Source organism: Coregonus lavaretus (assembly GCF_964263955.1).
Source record: "Coregonus lavaretus genome assembly, chromosome: 9".
In the NCBI taxonomy this organism is placed as follows: Eukaryota; Metazoa; Chordata; class Actinopteri; order Salmoniformes; family Salmonidae; genus Coregonus; species Coregonus lavaretus.
In genome coordinates this window covers 43,022,859-43,048,261 of record NC_139996.1, presented here as the reverse complement: position 1 = coordinate 43,048,261, position 25,403 = coordinate 43,022,859, and positions in this window count along the sequence as shown.

The window sequence follows — 25,403 nt, the reverse complement described above, 5'->3', positions numbered from 1 at the left end:
TCGGACACAATATCCTCGGGGACCCCATAGTGCCGGAACACGTGGGTAAAGAGGGCCTCGGCGGTCTGTAGGGCAGTAGGGAGACCCGGCAGTGGGAGGAGACGACAGGCCTTAGAAAACCGATCCACAACGACCAAAATGGTGGTATTACCCTGGGAAGGGGGTAGATCGGTCACAAAATCTACCGAGAGGTGGGACCATGGTCGTTGTGGAACGGGCAGAGGATGTAACTTACCTCTGGGCAAATGTCTAGGTGCCTTACACTGGGCACATACCGAGCAGGAGGAGACATAAACCCTCACATCCCTGGCTAACGTTGGCCACCAGTATTTTACGCTAAGGCAGTGCACCGTCCGACCAATACCAGGATGTCCAGAGGAGGGTGATGTATGAGCCCAAGAAATAAGCCGATCACGAACCTCGAGCGGAACGTACGTCCGCCCCACAGGACACTCGGGGGGAGTAGGGTCGGTACGCAGCGCCCGCTCGATTTCCGCATCGACCTCCCATACTACCGGAGCCACCAGACAAGACTCCGGCAGTATGGAAATAGGCTCAATGGACCTCTCCTCTGTGTCATACTGCCGGGACAGGGCGTCTGCCTTACCGTTCTGGGACCCAGGGATGTAGGTGATCTTAAAAACAAACCGGGTCAGGAACATGTTCCACCTAGCCTGACGAGGGTTCAATCTCCTAGCTGCCCGGATGTACTCCAGGTTACGGTGATCAGTCAGAATGAGGAAAGGGTGTTGAGCCCCCTCAAGCCAATGCCTCCACACCTTTAGGGCCTGGACTACAGCTAACAGCTCCCTGTCCCCAACGTCATAATTGCGCTCCGCCGAGCTGAGCTTCTTAGAGTAGAATGCACAGGGGCGGAGCTTAGGTGGCGTGCCGGACCGTTGTGACAGGACTGCCCCAATACCGGTCTCGGACGCGTCCACCTCTACTTGGAAAGGCAAAGAGGGATCCGGATGCGCCAGCACCGGGGCCGAGGCGAACAGGTTCTTCAGCTTGACAAATGCCCTGTCCGCCTCAGCTGACCACTGCAAGCGCACCGGACCCCCCTTTAGCAGGGACGTAATGGGAACTGCAACCTGTCCAAAGCCCCGGATAAACCTCCGGTAGTAATTAGCAAAACCCAAGAACCGCTGCACCTCTTTTACGGTGGTTGGAGTTTGCCAATTACGCACAGCCGATACCCGATCTACCTCTATCTCCACGCCAGACGCGGACAAACGATAACCCAAAAAGGAGACGGACTCCTGGAAGAACAGGCATTTCTCTGCCTTGACATACAAGTCATGCTCCAACAGTCGTCTCAATACTCGGCGCACCTGGGCTACATGCTCGGCTCGTGTAGAAGAGTACACCAGGATGTCGTCGATGTAAACTACTACACCCTGCCCATGCATGTCCCGGAAAATCTCGTCAACAAAGGATTGGAAGACTGAAGGAGCATTCATTAACCCGTATGGCATGACGAGATACTCGTAATGACCCGAGGTGGTACTAAATGCTGTCTTCCATTCATCCCCCCCCTTAATGCGCACCAGATTGTACGCGCTCCTGAGATCTAACTTTGTGAAGAATCGCGCTCCGCGTAATGATTCCGTCATCGTCGCAATCAGTGGCAGTGGGTAGCTGTATTTAACTGTAATCTGATTGAGACTACGATAATCAATACACGGGCGCAATCCCCCGTCCTTCTTCTTCACAAAGAAGAAACTCGAGGAGACTGGGGAAGTAGAGGGCCGTATGTATCCCTGTGCCAAGGACTCGGCTATGTATGTCTCCATAGCCGCTGTCTCCTCTTGAGACAGGGGATACACATGACTCCTGGGAAGAGCTGCTCCAGTCTGGATATTTATCGCACAGTCCCCCTGTCTATGAGGAGGTAGCCTTGCTGCCCTCGATTTACTAAATACCAGTGCTAAATCCTCATACTCGGGGGGAATGCGCAGTGCGGGCACTTGGTTCGGACTCTCTACCGAGGTCGCCCCTATGGAAACACCTAGACATCTCCCTACACACTGGGCAGACCACTCCATAAGAGCCCTCTGTTGCCACGCTATGGTAGGATCGTGGGTACTTAACCAGGGAAGCCCCAACACCACTGGGTACGCAGGAGAGTCAATCAGATAGAACTGAATGATCTCCTCATGACCCCCCTGCGTAGTCATCGTCAGTGGTGCTGTGACATCCCTGATCAGACCCGACCCCAACGGCCGGCTGTCTAATGCATGGACAGGGAATGGAACTTCTACCGGCCGAAGGGGAATTCCTAACCTAGCACAAAATTTACGATCAATAAAGTTCCCAGCTGCGCCTGAATCTACTAGCGCCTTATGCTGGGAATGAGGTGCCACCTGTGGAAAACGCACAGGAATACTCATGTGACCAACAGAGAGCTCTGGGTAAGTGGGGCGCCTACTCACCTGAAATGACTCCCCAGTGCGTGACCTGTTGTCCCCTCTCTCAGAAGACCCTCCCCAGCACCTGACCGTGGTGTGTCCTCCACGGCCACAGTTGGTGCAGGGGTTGGCCCTCCTCGGGTTCTCCCTCCTCCTCTCTCTAGCGCCAGCACCCCCGAGCTCCATAGGAATAGGCTCGGAGGTGCTGGAGGATGGAATGGACGACCCCCACTCGGGACGTCCGCGGGTAGCCAGCAGGGTGTCTAGACTGATGGAGATGTCCACCAGCTGGTCGAACGACAGGTTGGTGTCCCTGCAGGCCATCTCACGACGGACGTCCTCTCGTAGGCTACACCGATAGTGGTCAATGAGGGCCCTCTCATTCCATCCCGCATCCGCTGCTAGTGTCCGGAACTCCAGTGCGAACTCCTGTGCGCTCCTCCTCCCCTGTCGGAGGTGGAATAGACGCTCTCCCGCCGCTTTCCCCTCAGGTGGATGATCGAAGACAGTCCTGAAGCGGCGGGAAAACTCCGCGTAGGTGATGGTGGCGGCGTCTATTCCCCTCCATTCGGCGTTGGCCCACTCCAACGCCTTCCCGGAAAGACAGGAGATGAGGGCGGAGACGCTCTCGTATCCCGAGGGCGCCGGGTGTATGGTGGCAAGGTAAAGTTCTACCTGTAGGAGAAAGCCCTGACACCCGGCTGCAGAACCGTCATATGCCCTCGGGAGCGAGAGCCGAATGCCACTGGGTTCCGGTGCTGAGAGAGGAGGACTGGCCGTTGGTGCTGGGATGGTGTGAGACGGCGTGGGCACCTCCCGATTCATCAACCGGCGCAGTCTGTTGGACACCTCGTCCATGGCGACCCCGAGTTGCCGGATCATGGCGTCCTGGTAATTAATCCGGTCCTCCAGGGAATCGGGTATCGCCGCTGTTCCTGCTGACTCCATGGAGATGGTGTGTTGTTCTGTCATGAGGTGAGGTGTATGTGTGGTGGAAGTCAGGCGCAGGACACCGAGGCTCAGTCCAACAGAGTTTACTCAAAAATTCCAAAAGGAAACGGTAAACAAACGACCTCCAAACATAAGAGGCGAGCATTTACGCAAAAAGCGTAAAACACTAGAATAACAAAACAAGAAACAAAACACGCAGCACAAAGACAGGCGAACAACAACACACAATCCTACCAAGCAAAAAGACGGAACTTATAGGACAGGTGATGAATACACAATAGGACACAGGTGTGACAGACAGACAAAAGCAATCACACACAGAAACATAGATCGGTGGCAGCTAGTACTCCGGGGACGGCGACCGCCGACGCCTGCTCGTACCAGGAGGGGGAGCAGCCTCGGCAGAATCCGTGACAATCACCCAGAAAAACAGATACATTCCTCCACAAATAAGTCCCCAATCAATACTTAAAATTGCCCTGACAGCAACAGAACATCAAGATTAAATGAATTTTGAATTTTGTTCCACCTATTCGGTGAATTATATCTAAAAGCAGATTTACCTAGCTCGGTGGAGACCCTAGGAACCTCAAGACTTAACCAATCCTGTGAACGGGTTAGGCAACTCTGGTCTCTATATTCAACAGCAAAGTTAGATAAGGAGGTTTTAAGTAGGGCCTTGTAAAGGAAAAGGGAGAAATGTAGAAATCAACGGGTCTGTAACGAAGTCCAGGCAATCTTTTGATACAGGATACAGTGATGAGTATCAAAACTGTCGCCTTTAACAAAACAAAGCGTACTATGGTAGATGTCATCCAAAGGTTTAAGAGCAGCTACACTTTGATAAATAATATCACCATAATCAAGAACAGATAAAAAGGTTGACTGAATAATCTGCTTCCTACTGCTTGGAGAAAGGCACGATCTGTTTCTGTAGAAAAAGCCAACTGTAAATCTTAGCTTCTTAACCAGCTCATGTATATGTTTTTAAAATGTCAAATCCATATGAATCCTAATGCCTGAGTATTTATATGCGGGAACACGTTTGATTGGAAAACCATCTAATGAGTGAACATGTAGCTCATCTGAAACATTCTTACGAGAGTTTAAAAACAACATGTATTTAATTTTGCCCGTAGTAAGCACACATTTTAAATCAACAAGGGATTCCTGCATAGCTATAAAATATGACACTAGTTTTGACACAGCTAGATCACCAGTCAGGGCAATAGCATACATAATAATATCATCTGCATATAGATGAAGGTTAGAATTGTAAAATCGACCCCTGTATGTACTTCAAGAAATACAGACTTAACCCCATCAATCACAATGGCCTGAGTTCTGTCACTAAGATGATCAGGAAACCATGAACAGGCGTCAGATCTCAGGCCTATCGAGGACAACTTATTCAGTAAAATAGCATGATCAACAGTATCAAAAGCTTTTGACAGGTCCACGAACAAAGCAGCACATTTAATTTTAGTATCTAATGAATTGAGAAGATCATTAACAACTAAAGTGGTTGCTGTAAAGTGCTATGCCCAGGCCTAAAACCTGATTGGTTTACATTCTAAATACATTTCTCAGATTTAAAAAAAGCAAAGTTGTACATTTACCAAGGATTCAAGGAAGCCTTGAAACAGGGCGATAATCATTAACATCACTACTATCCCCGCCGTCATGGAGTGGAATCACAAGAGCTGATTTCCATACTTTTGGAATATTTCCTGATAACAATGTTAAATAAAAAATGTGGGTTATTGAGCCAACATTGATGGGTGCTGCACACTTCAGCAGCCCAGGATCCAATTGGTCAGCCCCTGTGGATTTCTTATTGTCTATTGCTAGCAAAGCATCCAGGACATATTTTTCTGTAAATAGCCTAAAAGAAAAGCTTTGACCATCATCTCTCTGATCACTCAGAAGTTTACCGTATCAGCATCCAGACCAATATCATTGTGAGTAGGCTGAACGTTATTTCAAAGAGAGCCCGCTGAAATAAAATGGTGATTAAATGCATCAATGATGGAACTTTTTTTCCGTAATGAGGCCAGTGTCTGAATTAATGTGTTGTGGCAGAGAGGAGGAAGTAGAACCCTTCAGGGATTAGACAGTTTTCCAGAATTTATCTGGGTTCCCATTACAATTCGAAAGAGTGGTTAGATAATAATCAGATTTAGCTTTCTGATTTGTCTTACACAATGAATCCTCAGTTGATTAAAAGCTTGCCGGTCAGGGCCTAAACATGTTCCTGGCCTTGACCCAAGCATCGTCACTTTTATGAATGATTTCTGATAATTCCGGAGTGTACCAGGCATTCGATCTACCTTTAACCCTTAATTTATTTGAATGGAGCATGATTATCCACAAAGGTATTGAAGACATATGCAAAAAGGCTCAAAGCTAAATCAGGTTCAGGGATAGCTGAAATACAATCAAGGTCACTAAAATAAAGATCATGTAAAAAAAGCCTGTTCACTGAAGTTTTTAAAGTTCCTCTTTGTGATGACTAAAGGCTTAGATCTCTAACACGAACGACTGGGCAATGGTCACTAATGTCTTGGGCGAAGACACCAGTAGAAACATACAGTGCATTCGGAACGTATTCAGACCCCTTGAATTTTTCCACATTTTGTTCCGTCACAGCCTTATTGTAAAATTGATTAAATGTGTTATCAATCTACACACAATACCCCATAATAACAAAGCAAAAACTGTTTTTAATTTTAATTTTGGCAAATGTATTCAATATAAAAAACAGAACTACCTCTGTAACTTTCTCGCTCATCATTATTCATGTTTAATTCTTGGCATTATCAGGATTAATTTAAAGTGTTCAGATAGATAAGATTTATCTTAGAAAGGTCTCACCATTCACTTCTTATTGGGCAAAACATAATCTGAAACTCAATCAAAACAATGCATCCAACCAGTGTGTAGAGACACAACCTTGATGTAGTCTTCCGAGAGCTGGCTGCCCAGCCAAACTGCGCAATCGGGGGAGAAGGGCCTTGGTCAGGGAGGTGACCAAGAACCTGATGGTCACTCTGACAGAGCTCCAGAGTTCTCTGTGGAGATGGGAGAACCTTCTAGAAGGACAATCATATCTGGAGCACTCCACCAATCAGGCCTTTATGGTAGAGTGGCCAGATGGAAGCCATTCCTCAGTAAAAGGCACATGACAGCCCACTTGTAATTTGCCAAAGGCACCTAAAGGACTCTCAGATGATGAGAAACAAGATTCTCTGGTTTGATCAAACCAAGATTGAACTCTTTGGCCTGAATGCCAAGTGTCATGTCTGGAGGAAACCCAGCACCATCCCGACGGTGAAGCATGGTGGTGGCAGCATCATGCTGTGGGGATGTTTTTCAGCGGCAGGGACTGGAAGACTAGTCAGAATCGAGGGAAAGATGAACGGAGCAACGTACAGAGAGATCTGAAAACCTGCTCCAGAGCACTCAGGACCTCAGACTGGGGCGAAGGTTCACCTTCCAACAGGACAACGACCCTAAGCACACAGCCAAGACAATGCAGGAGTGACATTCAGTGGCCCAGCCAGAGGCCTGACTTGAACCCGATCTAACCTCTGGAGAGACCTGAAAATAGCTGTGCAGCGACGCTCCCCATCCAACCTGACAGAGCTTGAGAGGGTCTGCAGAGAGGAATGGGAGAAACTCCCCAAATACAGGTGTGCCAAGCTTGTAGCGTCATACCCAAGAACACTCGAGGCTGTAATTGCTGCCAAAGGTGCTTCAACAAAGTACTGAGTAAAGGGTCTGAATACTTTTGTAAATGTTATATTTCAGTAATTATTTGTTAGTTTTTTTGCACAAAAAAATTAAAAACCTGTTTTTGCTTTGTCATTATGGGGTATTGTGTGTAGATTGATGAGGGAAAAAACGATTTAATCAATTTTAACAAAATGTGGAAAAATTGAAGGGGTATGAATACTTTCCAAATGCACTGTATGTGACCCACCACCTGGATTCGGTCTATGTAGCAAAATTAGAAATGGTGTTTTTTACATTGAATAAAAGTAGAGACTCAGAGCTAGAAAATTGTATATAATACACTGCAGTTGAGGAACAATGGGAAAGTAATTCTGCTTTGAAAGTTGATAAACTTGTAAATGGCCATTGAATGTTTTGGTACACCTACTGGAGAGCTCTTCTTTGTCTACACCCATTCAGCATTGTTCACACCCTGTTAAGCCTTAGCCCAACCAATCTCTTAAAGGATTCACAAGTGAGGCAATGTGCTAAACAGAGTGAGTAGTGTAGTAAACAACCTAAGATTTCAAAACTAAAAGTGGTAAAAGTAGTAGCTTACAATAATGAACAACTCCAGGTAAAAATACACTTTATCTAGTGCTTGGCCTACAGTGGGGGAAAAAAGTATTTAGTCAGCCACCAATTGTGCAAGTTCTCCCACTTAAAAATATGAGAGAGGCCTGTAATTTTCATCATAGGTACACGTCAACTATGACAGACAAATTGAGAGAAAAAAATTCCAGAAAATCACATTGTAGGATTTTTAATGAATTTATTTGCAAATTATGGTGGAAAATAAGTATTTGGTCACCTACAAACAAGCAAGATTTCTGGCTCTCACAGACCTGTAACTTCTTCTTTAAGAGGCTCCTCTGTCCTCCACTCGTTACCTGTATTAATGGCACCTGTTTGAACTTGTTATCAGTATAAAAGACACATGTCCACAACCTCAAACAGTCACACTCCAAACTCCACTATGGCCAAGACCAAAGAGCTGTCAAAGGACACCAGAAACAAAATTGTAGACCTGCACCAGGCTGGGAAGACTGAATCTGCAATAGGTAAGCAGCTTGGTTTGAAGAAATCAACTGTGGGAGCAATTATTAGGAAATGGAAGACATACAAGACCACTGATAATCTCCCTCGATCTGGGGCTCCACGCAAGATCTCACCCCGTGGGGTCAAAATGATCACAAGAACAGTGAGCAAAAATCCCAGAACCACACGGGGGGACCTAGTGAATGATCTGCAGAGAGCTGGGACCAAAGTAACAAAGCCTACCATCAGTAACACACTATGCCGCCAGGGACTCAAATCCTGCAGTGCCAGACGTGTCCCCCTGCTTAAGCCAGTACATGTCCAGGCCCGTCTGAAGTTTGCTAGAGTGCATTTGGATGATCCAGAAGAGGATTGGGAGAATGTCATATGGTCAGATGAAACCAAAATAGAACTTTTTAGTAAAAACTCAACTCGTCGAGTTTGGAGGACAAAGAATGCTGAGTTGCATCCAAAGAACACCATACCTACTGTGAAGCATGGGGGTGGAAACATCATGCTTTGGGGCTGTTTTTCTGCAAAGGGACCAGGACGACTGATCCGTGTAAAGGAAAGAATGAATGGGGCCATGTATCGTGAGATTTTGAGTGAAAACCTCCTTCCATCAGCAAGGGCATTGAAGATGAAACGTGGCTGGGTCTTTCAGCATGACAATGATCCCAAATACACCGCCCGGGCAACGAAGGAGTGGCTTCGTAAGAAGCATTTCAAGGTCCTGGAGTGGCCTAGCCAGTCTCCAGATCTCAACCCCATAGAAAATCTTTGGAGGGAGTTGAAAGTCCGTGTTGCCCAGCGACAGCCCCCAGCGACAGCCCCCACTGCTCTAGAGGAGATCTGCATGGAGGAATGGGCAAAAATACCAGCAACAGTGTGTGAAAACCTTGTGAAGACTTACAGAAAACATTTGACCTGTGTCATTGCCAACAAAGGGTATATAACAAAGTATTGAGAAACTTTTGTTATTGACCAAATACTTATTTTCCACCATAATTTGCAAATAAATTCATAAAAAATCCTACAATATGATTTTCTGGATTTTTTTTCTCATTTTGTCTGTCATAGTTGATGTGTACCTATGATGAAAATTACAGGCCTCTCTCATCTTTTTAAGTGGGAAAACTTGCACAATTGTTGGCTGACTAAATACTTTTTTTTCCCCACTGTATATCCTAATCTGACTTTGGTGCAGGTCATGTTGTTCTTCATATTACCGTCTCTGGTAAACACACACTATATCAAATAAAATCTAATCTTTATTTGTCACATGCACAGGATACAGAATGTGTAAACAGTACAGTGAAATGGTTACTTGCATAGTAACAATATCAAAAACAGAAAGTGTCCCGATAAAAATATTTTATAATTTTTCGATGACGCTTACCCGACAAACTTGTCTAAATTGATGGGTCATGTGAAATAAATGCTATAACCATCCCCCAGCCACATCTAGCTAAGTGGATGGGGCACTTTTGTCTAGACATGTACACATGTTCATGAAATGCAATAGATGGCCGTAATCACCCCGAGACACACATGGCTAAATTGATGGGTCATGTAATCATCTAGCGAAGTGGAGTCTTTTGTTTAGACATGTAGCTAGCTAGTTAGCTATTTAAACAATGAACCGGCATAATCCCAACTCATACTACTACCAATAAAAGCATTGTCATAGCTGTAGTATGAATCTGCAGGTAGCTAAAGCTAACCAACTAGGTTCAATGTTAGCTAGCTAACATTATGCTATAACTAGCAATGCAAATGGTTTCTGATAATATTACTACACAGATCCTACACGTAACGTTAGCTAGCGAGCCAGCAAGCTAACGTTCGCTAGATACCTAAACAGTACGCTTTAACTTGCAATCAAAAATACTTTCTGACAAAATTAGAAACTTAGAATATCTGAAAATGTAGCTAGACTCTTACCCGTGTACATGGATGAACGCTTCATGGCAGACTGGAATCATATAACTCCACTTTGTTTGTAGCTACATCTTGTTTGGCCAGCATTGTGTCAAGTCACTCCAGTTCATACTAACCGTGGCGTGTGCAGAAAGTAGCCCATCATAGCTTTTTCCAACTGATCTGTTGATAGCACCTGCAAAACTTTTGTAGTTCTCGATGGCTAACAATATATCTTTCAAAAATGCTGCGGTAGAAAGGAATACCAACACATACTGAGCAGCTCACGTTATAGACAGAAGCATGCTACATGGAAGACTAATCCAAACCCATCTCCTGGCATGTCCAGCCTCCCCATTATCTCAGCCAATCATGGCTAGCGGGAAGGTTTCTGCCTTTTTCTGTGGCTAAACCAACTAGGCTCGTAATTTAAGAATTGTATTTGTATTTACAGATGGAATACAAGTTTGTTATTAAGGCACAGGAAAGTTAACATGTTCCAGAAGGCATTTCTGCCAAAAAATTCATTAAAATAAAATGACATTCAAAAGCCTCTTCTGTGAAGTAGTGACGTGCGGCATACGCCTAGTTTCTTGAAATGGGTTCTTATATTTCTCTGGTGTATTCGTTAAAATAACATCAATCAGAGCTGACTTTGAAGGATCTTTAGGGTTGGGCCGTGTAGGCTTAGTCACCAGCTGGATTAGGTTTATATCATTACACATCTTTTAGATTGCCTTTAAGCCTGCATTTCCCAATCATAATTTAGGTCACCCAGGATAATAACTTCTGATTTAGTAAAAGAAGACAACAAACTAGTGAATTCCTTGAGTGCACAAAGGTTAGCCGAAGGAGGATGGTAGACCACTATAAGAGTTATGTGTCACGCTCGTGGACTGATGAAGGCACGGACCAAGGCGCAGCGTGGTAAGCGTACATACTTTTATTACGTGTAGTACACAACTCACGGACAAAACAACAAACCAAACGATACGTGAAGTCTTAGGTTAACACCAAAACAAACCTTACGGAACAAGATCCCACAATGACTAGTGAATACAGGCTGCCTAAGTATGGACCCCAATCAGAGACAACGAGCTACAGCTGCCTCTGATTGGGAACCACCCTGGCCAACATAGATCTAACCGATCTAGAATGAAAACATAGAAAAACTAAACATAGAAAAATCCACACCCTAGCTCAACATTTAAGAGTCCCCAGAGCCAGGGCGTGACATTATGGATAAATATTTCCCCAGACAAAGGCTTACATTGTGTAACAAAAACATTTGGGCAATGGAAATGGATTTCAGGAAAGAGACAGATAAATTATTTTTTTATAAGAATGGCCACTCTACCACTCTACCCTGTCTGTTAGCTCTGAACACATTATAACCCTCATTATCGATATCAGAGTCCAGAATGTCCAGAAGTTTCAGTTAATACAAGTATGTCCAGATTTGTCTGCATAGCCCAGATCTTGATGTAATCCAGTTTAAGAAGTAAGCTCTTAATGTTCAGATGCATCAACCCAAGTCCTTTACGATTTCACATGGAGTCTCCATCTCAAACAAGCTACGTTCAATATGTGGTTGCAGGCCCTGTCTGATGGTTAATATTGATATAGTTGGTATGGCTATAAGATTGCACAGAACTGCACCATTTGGTCTATCCCTATTAGTAATAGAGGAAGGAGAAATTGGAATTCGTTTTCCAAGGTTAGCACCATAGGGCAGTCAATATGAGGAACTCTCAGAGTAACCAATGATAGAATGTTATAAACTGACTTACATGGGCTTTGGTTGCTATTTGTGATGTGGAATGTGGAAAGCGAGTGGAGGAAGCCAGGGGCAGTCAGTGGAGGACCTGTACCCGGCCGAAGACTACAACCCTCTGTCCCGAGAGCCCACAGAGGAAGATCTTCAGTGGCTAAGGAATCGTCTCCGGGGCAGGTTCAGTGGAATGGCATGTCTCCTTGAACCTGAGCCAGAACAACTGCTACTCTCCCTGTCATCCCTGTCTGTACTGGACATTTAAAAAAAAAACAAGGGCACCTGGGGCATGCAGGCATCCTGGCTGGCATGGCGCTGTCGGTGGAGCAGCAGGAGGCTATATGGCAGGCAACAGTTGGACAGCGCATCAACCCCAACTGGCATACCAAGAGGAGAGGGAGGTTGACGGCCAGCAATTATGGAGCAGTGGTTAGGGCCAAGCGCATTACTCCATCGCTGCTAGAAAGGGTCCTCAGATCACAGCCATTGGATGGGGTATTGTCTGTAAAGTAGGGCATAGATAACGAATAGGAGGGCATCAAGGCATTCAAAATGGCTACAAGGATGGATGTGCAGGAGTCAGGGCTTTGGGTCACAGGGTCTGGGATCCTGGGATCCTGGGTGCCTCACCAGATGATCTGTTGGGCACCACAGCAGTGGTGGAGGTCAAGTGTCCCTATGGTGCAAGGGACCTTACCATTGAAGAGGCAGTGAAGTCAAAGGATTTCTATATCAAGGAGGGAGGGTCTTACAGCCTCTGTGAAGACCATCCTTACTGGCACCAGGTCCAAGGTCAGCTCCACATCACTGGAAGGGACACATGCTTCTTCATTGTGTGAACCACCAAAGCCTCTATCAGCATCCCCATCCAGCGTGACGACCTCTGACAGACTCATATTGCTCCTCCTGTCAGTACATGTTTTCAGGGAAGCCAATGGTCCAAACATATTCCACATAGCTCATACACACACACACACTAAGCTCCCGGAATAGGTTATGTTATAGTACAAACAAGTTTCACTCAAAGCAGCCAGCTAAAGTAATGTAGGTAACTTTATTATGGGCAGAGTGTGAACTTATATATGTGATGTTCAAATTATTTCGTACCCTGTGTCTTACTTGCTGAAGGCCCCAGTCATCCCTGCCTGTACCTGACATTGTTGAAAAACAAGTGAACAATGAATAAAGATCACACACAAACAATAGGCTCCTAGAAGAGGTTATATTACATTCACGTTTTGCTCAAAGCAGCCAACTAAAGTAATGTAGTTCAATCACAAAGGCTGGTCTGAGTCCATCTCCTCAGTTTCATTCAGTAATACAACACAATTTACATTGCATTTTATCATGGGCACAGTGGGAATTTATATCTGTTGTTTAAATTATGTCTTACCCCCAGAGTGAGAGAGTGAGAGAGTACATAACTTCCAACAGATCACCTTGCTGAGGGTGATGTTGATCGTGTAGGATATCCATGCACCGGATGGCCTGAGGGATGCACTCCTGTTGGACTGGAAAACAAAGAGACATTTGGTCAGTGGTGGGTCTTTTTCAATGCTGTATCACCATCTTTATCTGGACAGAAAACACATTGTTTATCATACCATTGTGACAAGTGGTACCTCAACACCCAATCTTAAGTCATGAGAACCATACACAAACATGACAGATATGCAGTATCTACAAATTAATTGTTGTATCACATTTGATGAGTTACTGACCTGTCCGTCCACAGGCTTTATCTGCTGTAGTCTCTACAACTGGATGCTTGCACTTGGATCACACTGGCACAGGATGTCATCACACTGGCACAGGATGTCCATGCACAGGATGGTCTGAGGGATGCACTGTTGTTGGAAAACAACAGACATTTGGTCAGTTTTAGGTCTTGTTTAATGCTGTATCACCATCTTTATCTGGACAGAAAATGCATTGTGTATCATAACACAATCCCACCTTGGACAATGTGAAAAGTGGTCCCTCAAAACCCAATCCTCATGCCTCAATTTTTGTTCTTGTTTCCCAAGAACAGTCTGGATCTTCCTCTTCTGCCATGGTGGATGAGCTACCTTTTCTGGTAAATACAGGGCCATTTCTCTTTCCCAACGGAAAATGGCAGCTGCAGACCCGAGTGTTGTCACTGAGTATCCGGTCCACCCATCTGAAAGATAAAAAAAAATGTTTTTACTAGCTAGCTAGGTTGATTACTAAAATGGTAACATCTATATTTAAATACCATAAACCACAGACTTGGCTATAGTAACGGTAAAAGACTCGGCTTTGGTCTATCTGCACATCTAAAATCCTTCTATGTGGATGGGACATTTCTGCTGGGATGGAGGAATTATCTGGAATGCTCAACTAGATGATCAGGACAGTCTAGGGTACTATTTGCCCGAGAGGTGAAGTATTGTGATGAGCTATACAACTGTACTTATGATTCTAATTCTCAAGAGGAAAGTTAAAACCTTCAGCCGTGAGGTCACTGAGGAGGACCAACAGTGGTAGGGGGGCGTCTGAAAAAGACTGACATGCAGGGGTGGAACGTAAGGATTTTGGGCACTGGCCAGCAGACCACGATTTCTACTAGCCTGGGTAACATTCAGGTCCTAAATCTGTTGCATGCAATGTTTTTTTTATTTTTTTTTAAAAAAAATTGGGGGGGGGGGGGTAGATCAACTTAATATTGCAGATAGATTATAACTTCCATCAATGTAATTGTCTGCATCACTTCCAATCCCCCATGTTTTTTTATATATATATATATATACATATATGTCACGGATTCAGCCGAGGCTGCTCCTCCTCCTTGCTCGGGCAGGCTTCGGCGTTCGTCGTCCCCGGAGTACTAGCTGCTACCGATCTATGTTTCGGTGTTTGTCTAGATTGGTCTGTATTGTTTACACCTGTGTCCCATTAGTGTTGAATTGTATTCCCTTTAAAACCCCCTGTCTCTCATTTGTTTGTTGTGTGTGATTGTTTTCCGTTAGGTCGGCAGTGCTGGTTGTATGCGATTATTGTTCCTCCCTGTTTGGAGTTTTTGCTTTGTACTTTCTTTACTGTGTTGAGTAAAGTACATTCTGCCAGTAGTTCGGTGTCCTGCGCTTGACTTCGTTTCCTGCATACACGTCACCCTGACAATATATATATCTACATACATACATACATACATACATACATACATACATACATACATACATATACAAAGTAATAAAGGGGAATATATATATATTTTTAAAGGATGTGTATGTGTGTGTGTATATGTGTATGTATATATGTGTATGTATATATATATATGTGTATATATATATATATATATATATATATATATATACACTGCTCAAAAAAATAAAGGGAACACTTAAACAACACATCCTAGATCTGAATGAATGAAATAATCTTATTAAATACTTTTTTCTTTACATAGTTGAATGTGCTGACAACAAAATCACACAAAAATTATCAATGGAAATAAAATGTATCAACCCATGGAGGTCTGGATTTGGAGTCACCCTCAAAATTAAAGTGGAAAACCACACTACAGGCTGATCCAACTTTGCTGTAATGTCCTTAAAACAAGTCAAAATGAGGCTCAGTAGTGTTTGTGGCCTCCACGTGCCTGTATGACCTCCCTACAACGCCTGGGCATGCTCCTGATGAGGTGGCGGATGGTCTCCTGAGGGATCTCCTCCCAGACCTGGACTAAAGCATCCGCCAACTCCTGGACAGTCTGTGGTGCAACGTGGTGTTGGTGGATGGAGCGAGACATGATGTCCCAGATGTGCTCAATTGGATTCAGGTCTGGGGAACGGGTGGGCAAGTCCATAGCATCAATGCCTTCTTCTTGCAGGAACTGCTGACACACTCCAGCCACATGAGGTCTAGCATTGTCTTGCATTATGAGGAACCCAGGGCCAACCGCACCAGCATATGGTCTCACAAGGGGTCTGAGGATCTCATCTCGGTACCTAATGGCAGTCAGGCTACCTCTGGCGAGCACATGGAGGGCTGTGCGGCCCCCCAAAGAAATGCCACTCCACACCATGACTGATCCACCGCCAAACCGGTCATGCTGGAGGATGTTGCAGGCAGCAGAACATTCTCCACGGCGTCTCCAGACTCTGTCACTTCTGTCACATGTGCTCAGTGTGAACCTGCTTTCATCTGTGAAGAGCACAGGGCGCCAGTGGCGAATTTGCCAATCTTGGTGTTCTCTGGCAAATGCCAAACGTCCTGCACGGTGTTGGGCTGTAAGCACAACCCCCACCTGTGGACGTCGGGCCCTCATACCACCCTCATGGAGTCTGTTTCTGACCGTTTGAGCAGACACATGCACATTTGTGGCCTGCTGGAGGACATTTTGCAGGGCTCTGGCAGTGCTCCTCCTGCTCCTCCTTGCACAAAGGCGGAGGTAGCGGTCCTGCTGCTGGGTTGTTGCCCTCCTACGGCCTCCTCCACGTCTCCTGATGTACTGGCCTGTCTCCTGGTAGCGCCTCCATGCTCTGGACACTACACTGACAGACACAGCAAACCTTCTTGCCACAGCTCGCATTGATGTGCCATCCTGGATGAGCTGCACTACCTGAGCCACTTGTGTGGGTTGTAGACTCTGTCTCATGCTACCACTAGAGTGAAAGCACCGCCAGCATTCAAAAGTGACCAAAACATCAGCCAGGAAGCATAGGAACTGAGAAGTGGTCTGTGGTCACCACCTGCAGAACCACTTCTTTATTGGGGGTGTCTTGCTAATTGCCACCTGTTGTCTATTCCATTTGCACAACAGCATGTGAAATTTATTGTCAATCAGTGTTGCTTCCTAAGTGGACAGTTTGATTTCACAGAAGTGTGATTGACTTGGAGTAACATTGTGTTGTTTAAGTGTTCCCTTTATTTTTTTGAGCAGTGTATATATATATATATATATATATATATATATATATATATATATATATATATATATATATATATATATATATATACATACATACACATATATATACATACATACATACATACATACATACATACATACATACATACATACATACATACATACATACATACATACATACATACATACATACATACATACATACATACATACATACATACACATACATATCCTTTAAAAAAAATATATATATTCCCCTTTATTACTTTCCAACCCTGCCACCCTTTCACCACTTGGAGTAAACTAGTGAACAACAACGCCTAGGCCTCTACTTCCAGCCTATACCCACTATCTACATTTTATAGACACAGTCAATTTTACAGTAATTACATTTTGTTTGTTCTTTCTCCTGAACTTCTTCTACTCTGAACCTCTCCGATCATTTTCATGATGTCCATCCGGTTTGCTTCTATATGCCATATCTTTCTAACTGTGCTTCTTCACCAAAGCTCCCAACATACAACCCATACACTTATTATGGACACGTAAGGATTTTGGGCACTGGCCAGCAGACCACGATTTCTACTAGCCTGGGTAACATTCAGGTCCTAAATCTGTTGCATGCGATGTTTGTAAAGGCAAAATTTCACTGCTGTGTCAGGCTAGTTTGGCACATTTTCAACTAACCATTTCACTGCTGTGTCAGGCTAGTTTGGACCAATCTACTAGCCCAGTCTGAAAAGTACTAACTTCGGACTAGCTTAATTTCCATCTCTGCTGACATTTCTAACTGACTTCACAGGTCATTTGATTAGGTCATGGACAAACAGATGCACTTGTGGAACAAAACCATTTCTGTGTTTTGTATGGGGAAAACATTAAGCCAAAAAGTCCTTTGTGAGCTAGCTAGCCAACCTAGCTAGCTCACCAGGTGAAAAAAGAAACTACTGGAACCATTTCCGGGTTTTACCGCAAGGGTTTTATGGGTATTATGTACTGTGGTACTCAATAGAATGACGTCGTTCTGTATGTAAGAGAGCACTGCACGATGACCTCAGCCTCAGCTTTCCAACACTGAGCAGACAGCCTTGTCCTCTCTGGCGTCATAATCCCCTACATCTGTCAAACTCATGCGTCACTCTATGTGTCAGGCATGTAATGTCTGCCGCCGTAGCGCACCGTGCTGTCACCACCACCGCTGGGCTGAGCAGGAATCAAGGGCCCAGGAATGAAGAGTGGGAGGAAATGAACAGTGGCTCTAATCTGATGCCCTGGAGTGGAGAGCCACTCCATCGCATTTGTCCCATTTTACATATTTGACAAGGGCTTCAGCTGCAGAGAAGAAGATGGTTAGAGATTGAAGGGAAAAGTGGACGAAGAGGAGGAGAAATTCTGAGGAAATTGCAGGTGTGCCCATGTGGATGGATGGCAACGTGGCGAGAAAATTCCCACCCCATCACCCTTTCCACCCCCTTCACCACCCCCTCAACCCTTCTAGCTGTGAGGACTCTCAGAGCCCATTTAGCGGATGAAGTTTGCCATCTGCCACTACAGTTCCCTGCCACTCTCTACACCAACCACTGCTTATTCTCTGCTCTGTCTCTCTCTTTCTCTGAGCCCTCTCTCTTCCTAAATATAATTTCATTCTCATTGATTCTTTAGTGTAGACTGTAGAGTCCTAGAGATGTATCTGGCTGATTGGCACTTCTCTCAGAACGGCAGGTGTAGGTCCATCAGAGGAGCATGCTCAATCCCTGCTACTTCATGTGACTTAGGCCTAGATTCAATCAGATCAAGCGTTAACGGTCGATAGCCGACACCCGCATAGCTGATGTTTTGGTGGTGTCGGAGGTGTAACTGTGTTGGAGCTGTCAAATCGGTCAGCAGCTGCTCTTGATCATTGTCACAAAGCCACACCCCTCCTACCCACGTTAGAAGTTCAGAAAGACAAAGTGTAGGCTATATAGAAATAATGACGCTCAAATTGAAAATCATTCAACAAAATAGTGAGGATTTCTATCAGCCTAATCGAGGTGTAGATTACATCTCACATTCCAGTGTTTGAACTTGTAAAGTAGGCTGCATGGGATTTCTCTTAATGCAACTCTGTGCAGCCAATGGCAATGTCCGCTTTAGGTATAATGCCAGGAGCCGCTTGTGGATTTGACAGATCTAACGCAGTTCCACCTCTGACACTGCCAAACAGCCGCTATGTGGATGTCAGCTAAAGCGGACCTGATTGAATAGATCTCCTAGTTCATCTCTGATCTATCTGGTCTACGCTCAGAATGGATGATACTGTTTTTGAGGGTGTACCATCACTTACCTGGTGCCGACGAAGATGGCGGCCTCGCGACTAGCTCTTAGGAAACTTTGCAGTATTTTGTTTTTTTATGTATTGTTTTTTACATTATTAGCTCAGAAAGTGTTTTGCATCATTACATACAGCCGGGAAAAACTATTGGATATCAGAGTGGCGGTAACTCACCAGCATTACGACCAGGAATACGACTTTCCCGAAGCGGATCCTTTGTTTGCTCTCCCCAGGGCAACTGAACTGATTCCAGCTGCTGACCCAAAACATCGCCGGCGGAGGAGAGGCACTCGGAGCGGCCTGCTGGTCCGACTTAGGAGGCGCGCACACCACCCACCGCTTCCAAGTATTCTACTCGCTAATGTTCAATCTTTGGTTAACAAAGTCAACAAACTACGGGCTAGGATTTCTTTCCAGATAGACATCAAGGCCTGTAACATACTTTGTTTCACGGAAACATGGCTCTCTTGGGATATTCTGTCGGAATCGGTCCAGCCAGATGGGTTCTCAGTTCATCGCGCAGACAGGAGTAAATATCTCTCTGGGAAGCAGAAGGGCGGAGGTGTGTGTTTCATGATTAATGACTCGTGGTGTAATTGTAGTAACATAGAGGAACTCGAGTCCTTCTGTTCACCCGACCTAGAATATCTCACAATCAAATGCTGACCGTATTATCTCCCATGATAATTTTATTCGGTTATAGTCACGGCCGTGTATATCCACCCTCAAGCCGATACCACGACGGCCCTCAAATAATTTCACTCGACCTTATGCAAACTGGAAACCATATATCCTGAGGCTGCATTTATTGTAACAAAGCAAATTTGAGGACTAGGCTGCCAAAGTTCTATCAACTTATCGACTGTTGTACTCGCGCTGCTAAAATCCTCGACCATTGCTATTCAAACTTCCGGGATGGTTATAAGGCCCTCCCCCACCCTCCTTTCGGCAAATCTGACCACGACTCCATTTTGCTTCTCCCTTTCTATAGGCAGAAACTCAAATAGGAAGTATCCGTGCTAAGGTCTATTCAACGCTGGTCTGACCAATCGGAATCCACGCTTCAAGATTGTTTTGATCACGCAGACTGGGATATGTTCCGGGTTGCTCCCGAAAATAATTTTGACATAAACACTGAAACAGTGACTGAGTTTATCAGGAAGTGTATAGGTGATGTTGTGCCCACTGTGACTATTAAAACCTACCCTAACCTGAAACCGTGGATGGATGGCAGCATTCGCGCAAATCTGAAAGCGCGAACCACCGCATTCAACCATGGCAAAGTGACTGGGAATATGGCAGAATACAAACAGTGTAGCTACTCACTCCGCAAGGCAATAAAACTGGCAAAACATCAGTATAGCGACAAAGTGGAGTCGCAATTCAACAGCTCAGGATAACACAGTGCCACTGACTAGGCCCACTACCAAGGACTGTGGCCTCTTCTTCTCCATGGCCGACGTGATTAAGACATTTAAGCAAGTTAACCCCCGCAAGGCATACCATGCTTCACAGTAGGTATGGTGTTCTTTGGATGCAACTCAGCATTCTTTGTCCTCCAAACACGACGAGTTGAGTTTTTACCAAAAAGTTATATTTTGGTTTCATCTGACCACATTACATTCTCCCAATCCTCTTCTGGATCATCCAAATGCACTCTAGCAAACTTCAGACGGGCCTGGACATGTACTGGCTTAAGCAGGGGGACACGTCTGGCACTGCAGGAATTGAGTCTCTGGCGGCGTAGTGTGTTACTGATGGTAGGCTTTGTTACTTTGGTCCCAGCTCTCTGCAGGTCATTCACTAGGTCCCCCCGTGTGGTTCTGGGATTTTTGCTCACCGTTCTTGTGATCATTTTGACCCCACGGGGTGAGATCTTGCGTGGAGCCCCAGATCGAGGGAGATTATCAGTGGTCTTGTATGTCTTCCATTTCCTAATAATTGCACCCACAGTTGATTTCTTCAAACCAAGCTGCTTACCTATTGCAGATTCAGTCTTCCCAGCCTGGTGCAGGTCTACAATTTTGTTTCTGGTGTCCTTTGACAGCTCTTTGGTCTTGGCCATAGTGGAGTTTGGAGTGTGACTGTTTGAGGTTGTGGACAGGTGTCTTTTATACTGATAACAAGTTCAAACAGGTGCCATTAATACAGGTAACGAGTGGAGGACAGAGGAGCCTCTTAAAGAAGAAGTTACAGGTCTGTGAAAGCCAGAAATCCTGCTTGTTTGTAGGTGACCAAATACTTATTTTCCACCATAATTTGCAAATAAATTCATTACAAATCCTACAATGTGATTTTCTGGATTTTTTTTTCTCAATTTGTCTGTCATAGTTGACGTGTACCTATGATGAAAATTACAGGCCTCTCTCATCTTTTTAAGTGGGAGAACTTGCACAATTGGTGGCTGACTAAATACTTTTTTTCCCCACTGTATGTATATATTCTTAAATCCCATTCCTTACTTTTTTGTGTGTATTGGGTATATGTTGTGAAATTGTTAGATATTACTGCACTGTCGGAGCTAGAAGCACCAGCATTTCGCTACACCCGCTATAACATCTGCTAAACACGTGTATGTGACAAATAAAATTTGATTTGATTTGATTTGATTTCATTGTTAACATCCTAGAAATGGGGAAAGATGAACTAAGCAATCCCCCTATATATGTAGGCTTTTCCTTTAGAAGATCTACACCCAAAGGCTCTGTCTGTCCGTCCATCCGTCCTTGCATTTCTCCAGAGCTCTCCTAGTCTTTCTAGTCAGTCTTGCCCCTGGATGATGGGTAAGCCCTCTGCAATGTTTTACCTTCTCCTGTCCTTCCCCTCTAACCCTCTAATCCTTTTCTCAAGGTTGATTTTCTTTCTGTGGAATGTTGCACATCTCAAAAATGCCCAAGCCAGGAGTATAAATCGAAATGGCTAATAAGAAACCTTACCAGAGAAAATTGCCCTTAAATACAAACCACTGTTACTGGTTGTTTAGCCATTTTGCTATGGAGGTGAGATTGGGCAGCCATTCCAAATATAATGATTAGGATCAGAGCCTTGTATTAGTCTTTCAATATAAGGCTCTGGTTGGGGTTTTCTGCCCATTGTCTGGCTCTGTGAGCGCCTATGAATTCCCTGTGTCATGTAATGGTTCTCTTTGTATGCCTCTGATCAGTGGTGTAAAGTGCTTAAGTAAAAATACTTGAAAGTACTACTTAAGTAGTTTTTTGGGGTATCTGTACTTTATTGTACTATTTATATTTTGACAACTTTCACTTTTACTTCAATATATTTCTAAAGAAAATAATATGCTTTTTACTCCATACATTTTCCCTGACACCCAAAAGTACTTGTTACATTTTGAATGCTTAGCAGGACAGGAAATTGTCTAATTCACACACTTATCAAGAGAACGTCCCTCGTCATCCGTACTGCCTCTGATCTGGCGAACTCACTAAACACATGCTTCGTTTGTAAATGTTGTCTGAGTGTTGGAATTTTGTCCCTGGCTATCCGTAAATTAAAAAAAGAAAAAGAAAATGGTGCCATTTGTTTTGCTTAATATAATGAATTTGAAATTATTCATACTTTTACTTTTGATACTTGAATATATTTTAGCAATTTACATTTCAAACCAAATACTTTTAGACTTTTACTAAAGTCGTTTTTTACTGGATGACTTTCACTTTTACTTAAGTCATTTTCTATTAAGGTATCTTTACTTTTTCTCAAGTATGACAATTGGGTATCTTTTCCACCACTGCCTCTGATGATGAACAGCTATTCAGTACACCAGGATAAAAACAACAACATTGCAGTGAATCAATCACACTATTCTTGATAACTTTACAGCAGCAATTTGAGATTTATATTTTGGTCGCCAGCATGGGAATGTGTGGAGTGAAGTGTCAGTGGGAAGTAGGCAGCTCGCTATCTCAGTGGATGACAAGGGTTACATCCCAAATGGCACCCTATTCTCTATGTTGTCCACTACTTTTTACAAGGGCTCTGGTTAAAAGTAGTGCACTAAATAGGGAATAGAGTGACATTTGGGACACTGCCAAGGAGTGGGTTACTGTCAGAATGACTTCTGATAGGACCTGTTGAGACATTACATTTCAGATGACTATGTGTGTACGCTATGAATCCCTGTGGTATTGAGAAACTCAATGCTTTCAAATTACCCTGAAGGCTGGCACCTGTGGTAAGATCTGTGGTGTATTTGTGGTCCCGGCCAGGGGCACCTGTGGCAAGATTTGTGGTCTATTTGTGGTCCAGGCCACGGGCAAGATTTGATCCCAGGAGAAGAAGGTGACTTCTACCAGTTTATTTGCTCATTCAGTGACAGCGTTTCATGAAAATAGGTGTCAGTGGAGTGAGTTCGTGTGTAGGAGGATGCACCCTTCACTGCTCTCATTAAAGTTTGATGCCTCACTTCTAACTCCTCTAAGACTAGATATGTTATTTTTATGAGTTTGGACCCTGTGTGAATCTGCTACTCAACCCTTTCAGGAAAAGTGCCTTAGGCGTTTTTTCAGAACATGTCAATGTATATAGAGTGACGGCAGGTAGCTTAGTGGCTAATCCCCGAGCCGACTAGGTGAAAAATCTGTCGATGTGCCCTTGAGCAAGGCACTTAACCCTAATTGCTCCTGTAAGTCGCTCTGGATAAGAGCGTCTGCTAAATGACTAATTATTATTACTTTGAGCATTTATCCCAGTTCTCAGTGACTGTAGTCTGGATAAACCCAGCTGGAAACCTGGCTGGTTTAAAGGCCAATATGAAATTAAAATATCTAAGCCACCAGTCTCTCATACTATTGTCCATGTTTCTGCCTCTTTAAAAAATGAATGACATTGTTCATTTTTTAAAGAGAGACAGAAACGTACCTCTAAAGGTTGGTCTTCGGGAGCCCAGGGTTTTGAAGGAGAGCATTGGACTTGGACCTCGCCTTGTCTGTGTTGGCTATGCAGGGTGTAGTATCCCAGCTGTCATTTGATGCTCATCATTGTCCCCCATGATGAAATCTGGGAGGGGACTGTGGTTCTCCGTCTGTCTGTCTGTCTGTCCGTTCGTCACACAAGATATCTCAGACAGCACTAGCCCAATTTTGAAGAAACTTGGGTGAATGATGCGTCTTGCCATAGAGATCCGGTATTTACAAAATTACACTGATTGGCCCAAGGTGGGAGCTATTCATTAACTGAAATTTGAGTCACACCAGAGAGGAAAAGGCAAAGTGAGAGGGATAACTGGGCCCAAAATCTGTCTTCTCCAGCAGGTGGCGTTTTTTTCTTTGGCACATGACATGGAGTATAGGGAGTGGATTAGCTAAAGAGACTGCAGGGCTCGACATTCAGGGCTGCCCGCTGGCCCGTCAACATCTGATGAGCTCACCGGGCCAGTTAATCAAGCTTTCATATGGCCCGCTTGGGCCAGTACATTTTCCATCTCCAAAACAGAAAACATACATATACATACAGTATATATATATATATATATATACACATATATATATACATATATATATACATACGTATATATATACACACATATATATATATATATATATATATATATATATATATATATATATATATATATATACACACTACCAGTCAAAAGTTTGGACACACCTACTCATTCAAGGGTTTTCTTTATTTTTACAATTTTTTACATTGTAGAAAAATTGTGAAGACATCAAAACTATGAAATAACACATATGCAATCATGTAGTAACCAAAAAAGTGTTAAACAAATCAAAATATATTTTATATTTGAGATTCTTCAAATAGCCACCCTTTGCCTTGATGACAGCTTTGCACACTCTTAGATATTCCATTAAAAAATCAGCCATTTCCAGCTACAATAATCATATACAACATTAACAATGTCTACACTGTATTTCTGATCAATTTGATGTTATTTTAATGGACAAAAAAAATGATTTTCTTTCGAAAACAAGGACATTTCTAAGTGACCCCAAACTTTTGAACGGTAGTACATATATAGAGGCAAGCATGTCAAAGCCTTCCCTCTCCATCTCTGTTGAGCAAGCCTCAGTAGGCTACGTCCTGGATAGGTCTACTTGCCCCAGACCCATCTCAGCGGAGGCAGGAACCCCATGTGCATTCAAAAGTCCTACACCTGCTTTCCAGTCTTTTTTCATATCAGACACAGCAATGTCATTATTAGAAAATAAGGTTTTACATAGGCCTACACTGTGGAGCTGCTTGGTTATCAAGACATGAACATTATTTACACGAATCACTTGTTGGTTAAATACAAAATGAATATTGTAGTAATACTATTCAGTAGTCTAGGCCTATATAATTGTTTAGAAA